General features: G+C 45.6%; 1 non-coding gene across 1 annotated transcript; it reads left to right on the forward strand.

Moving 5' to 3' along the window:
* Positions 1 to 1,445: 1,445 nt before the first annotated feature.
* Trnal-caa (transfer RNA leucine (anticodon CAA)) lies at positions 1,446 to 1,550 on the forward strand. Its single transcript has 2 exons — positions 1,446 to 1,483; positions 1,505 to 1,550. It is a non-coding gene; the product is annotated as a tRNA-Leu (tRNA).
* The last annotated feature ends 3,000 nt before the right edge of the window (positions 1,551 to 4,550 follow it).

Consider the following 4,550-nt stretch of genomic DNA (forward strand, 5'->3'; position numbering starts at 1 on the left):
AAAAAAAGATATCTTGTTTAACGCTAGCATCCTTTCTTGGTCAGGTTTAGATTATTATTATTATTATTATTATTATTATTATTATTATTATTGTCAGGCAGTTGGTTAATATTGATTACAGATCAACAAACTTTGATCTGGTGATTTCCCTTCTAAAAATGTAAGGCAGTTGAAACTATCTCACTTTCTTTTCTAATACGGTGACCAAGCATCATGACCAAGGCAACATACAAAGGAAAATATTTATTGGGGCTTTTGGTTCTACAGAATTAGAGTCCATTACTGTCATGGCCAGGAGCTTGGCAGCAGGCAGGCACTATAGCAGCAGCTAAGAGCTAATGTCTTCTTCTGAAATTTGGAGTCAGAGAGAGGAAGCTGGCTGGGAATTGCATGGACTTTTTCAAATATAACACCTAGTGCCACACCTTTTCCGATAGGGCCACACCCCTAATCGTTCCTAAACCGTCTGAATAACTGAGGACCAAGCATTCAAGCACATGAGCCTGTAGAGACCATTCCAGGTCAACATACCTTCAGTTACTAAAATTTGTGCCAAAGAATATGTGATTAGTTAGAAGGATGGTTCTCAGCCTCCCTGATACGGTGACTCTTTAATGCGGCTCCTCATGTTGTGGTGACCCCCGACAGCAAAATTATTTTTGTTTCTACTTCATAACTGTAATTTGCTACTATTATGAATCATGATGTGAATATTTTTGGAGATAGAGGGTTTCCAAGGGATCTCGACCCAGAGGTTGAGAACCACTCACAGGTGTTGTGTGTGTGTGTGTGTGTGTGTGTGTGTGTGTTGCAAACGGACAATGTGGGCACCACACATGGCCATTTGGGGGTTTTGTTTGTTTTTGCAAAAATTAGTGTAATTATGGCAAATGTTAGTAGCAGTTATGGCTGAGATACGAGACTGGACAATTTTCAGCTCTGACATTTTTATTTTCTGTGATTCATATGAACTTTGCAATTGGAAAAAAAAATAATTACAAGAGGTGCCTTAATTATAATCATTAATTATAATGATGCCTTGTCGGATATCATTTCCCATATAACTTCCTTGCAAAGAGCGATGGCTTGTGAGAGAAAACACAACAGAGCTTGTATGTTGGAAAAAGGCTCATTGTTCACTGTACTCTCAATTATTTTTTTCTAATCATTAAAAATATATTATGAAAACAAGAGCCTGGAAATCTAAGATAAGGTATACTAACCCCAAATTGTTCTGCAAAGACTTGATCTTTGCAGAAAGTGAAACAAAACAAAACATTACTTTTGTGCTGATAAAAACAAACATAAAATCCTATCTGTCCAAAGTTGATTGAAGTGTGCAAATCTGTATGCCGACTCTCTGACCCTAACCGCAGACACCTCGCAGGTCAAATAGTGCGCGGCCGTCTCTGTATCAGTAAGAAATGTGCCCTCGCCTCCCGTGTGTCAGGATGGCCGAGTGGTCTAAGGCGCCAGACTCAAGCTCAGCTTCCCTGGTCGGGGATTCTGGTCTCCGTATGGAGGCGTGGGTTCGAATCCCACTTCTGACACAGGGTGACTTTTTTTTTCCTTTCTTTTCTTACAGTTTCGCCGTGTACTAATCTGAGCACTCGCCTAGGAGATACCGAACCACGTAAGTTTTAAAACCGGTTTTGAAAACCTTCCCCCGGGAGCAGCCGACCGCGGCCAGAGAAGCGAAAGCGCGGCCACGGTCTCGAAGACGGGGACCTTCGTCCTGCCGCGCCGCCGGCCTGCGGAAGCGACCGCGGACCGCGAAGAAAACCGAGCGGCGGGCCCGGGGGTGCGATGCCCGGAGTTGGCCTTCTGCTCCGCGGGCGGCCGCGCGCGGGCCCGCCGGGAGCGCCCGGACCCCGGGCTCGGCGGCCTCCACGGCGCCCCCGTGCGGGCGGCGAGCGGAATCGCAGTTCCATCGCCTCCGCCCCGCAGCGCGGAGTCGCAGAGCACCACGCCTGCTCGGTCTCCTCACTAGCGCCTGTCTTACCTGTCCGGGTTTGTTCTGTTTTTCTTGCATGCTCGTATTCCTGGAGTCGGACCCGGTCGCCCTCTGAGAAGCTTTCGCAATGTCTGTGCGATGACTCGGCTTGCCCCCAACCTCCAACTTTTAAAAGTTCAATATCTGTATGGCGGGGTGGAGGTGAAGTCCGTTTTTAAATCTCTTTTCTTCAGAGGCTTTCCAGCGTTACTTAGCTCACAGATTAAGGGAAAAAAAAAAAATATATTGTGCTGAGCTGAAGCCCCAGCGTCAGTTGGAAGTTCTGGGTCTTCAGTCCCTTGATGCACACACCTATTGGTTCAAAGAAGCTGGCCAGGGTGGTCGCCATCAGTCTTAGGTTGTCCCTCCTTTTATGCGGTCCAGGCAAAAGTCCCTTTTTTGTTTGTTGGTTGGTTGGTTGGTTTGTATTTCACGACAGGGTTTCTCTGGCTGCCCTGGACTCACTTTATAGACCAGGCTGGCTTTGAACTCGAAGAGAGCCGCCTGCCTCTGTCTCCCAAATTCTGGGATTAAAGGCGTGGGCCAGTCCGCCACCCTCTTTCCCCTCCTCCTCCCCCTCCCACCCTCCCCCCTCCCCACTCCCCACCCCACCAGAGTTTACTGGGAGACACATTACTTGGCTTTTTCATCTCAACCTGCTGCAATGTTGTTACCTTAAGAACAAGTGCTGCTGGAGGTGGCTGACCCCTGGGAAGCTTAGGAGAGTTCCTCGTGAGTTCTGGACCAGCCTGGCTGCTTTGTCTTCGTACCTTCCCCTCTTCCTCAAAGGTTTGCGAAATCACTTCCCAACGTTCTGGAACTACTTTAATAGGAAACTTGTTATATAAACAGGGAGAGATCAGGCTTTTTGATAGGGATAGACCCAGAAGTCAAATTTCCCCAACCGTTACTATATAGGAAAGATCAGTTAATTTTTTGGAGTTAGGTAAAGAAGACTTCTTTTTCAAGGACCTGTCTGTGATATATCTTACAGACTTCCTTTGCATGTGAACTAGTCCGAAAATCATCGTTTGACAGCATAGAGATGATTTTCGGCTCTAGCTTCTAATATGGTAGTTTCTTAGTTTGTTTTCTGTTAGGATGCGTTTGATGTCTGGTTTTCCTTGATCATTACAAGTGGTAGAGTTTCCTCCTATGCACACCAGAAAGAGAATCAGAGGGAAGAGTTTAAAGAATTCCTTAAAGCCGAGCTAAACTGCAGCTCCACCACTCCAAGTTGCAGAGGAACCTATGGGGCCCATGATTTGAAGGTGACAAATGATGTATTTGGAAACAGGAAATCAGCATCATGGGAAGAAATTCCACGCTGGGAAGATTGTTTCCTAGTTTTGTCATCAAGAGACACCTGGGCATTAAGGCACCCAGAACTCTTCCACATTGGCGGCTGCCCAGTAAGCACAGCAAAGACCCCATCCTGCAGCAGCTTGGGGCAGCTTCTGCCCAGAACCTCGGGGCTTGGGAAGCTTAACCACAGAAATGAGTCTTCTCACAGTTCGGGTGGTGTAAAGGATGAAGTTTCCCTTGGAGTCAGTTCCTCGTGAGGTTCTTTTCCTAACTGTAAATGGTCAGCCTCTTGCTATGTCCTCACATGGCATAGAAGGGAGACCCTTCTCCCGTGTAAGCATTCATTACTTCCATCATAGGACCTCCACTCTCACAGCATCGCCGAACTCAGTTAACCTCCTTAGAGAAAAGACCACTTTCTAATGGTCACATTGGTGGTGGTGGTTGTTATCAACAAAAAAGAGTTTTTTTTTTTGTTTTTTTTTTTTTGGGGGGGGTGGGGGGAAGGTTACAATTCAATGCTTAACTCTAATTTACTGTTTCACCTTTTTCCTGTTTTTTACTTTTTTTCCTGGCATTTGTGCTAGAGTTTCACAATCCTCCTGCCTCAGCATGTAAAATGCTTTGATTACAAATGTGCAATATGCAATATCATACCTGACTTTTGTTTGTTTGCTTGTTTGATTGACTGGTTTTTTTTTTTTTGTTTGTTTGTTTGTTTTTTGAGACAGGGTTTTTCTGTGTAGCCTGAAACTTGCGTTATAGACCTGGCTGGCCTCGAACTCACACAGATCCATCTGCCTCCTGAGTGCGGATTAAAGGCTTGTAATATCACTGCCTAGATCCATAACTGGCTTTTATTACTATCATTTAATAAAGAAAATCTCAATATTGAAAAAGTAGAGGGGACGTGAACACAAAAAAGAGCTTATTTAGCTATTTAACATAGTTAGCATCAAGATTTAAAAATTATGCTAGTGTTTCTGTTCACCAAGATCCCTGTGCTGTTTGGGGTATTTGTTTGTTTTGCCAACTTGACACAAACCTGGGGCATCTGGGGAGAGAGACCTTCAGCTGAGAATGCCCCCATCGGATGGTGTGTGGGCAAGTCAATGGAGGCATTTTCTTGACCAATGACCGCTGTAGAAGGGTCTAGTCCACGGTGGGCAGTGCTCCCACTGAAGAGGGTAGTTTATCAAGCAGGCCGAACAAGCCGTGAGAAGGAAACCCATGTGTGGGATTCCTCATGGCC

Source organism: Psammomys obesus, unplaced genomic scaffold (assembly GCF_907164565.1).
Source record: "Psammomys obesus unplaced genomic scaffold, mPsaObe1.curated_primary_1811, whole genome shotgun sequence".
Taxonomy (NCBI): Eukaryota; Metazoa; Chordata; class Mammalia; order Rodentia; family Muridae; genus Psammomys; species Psammomys obesus.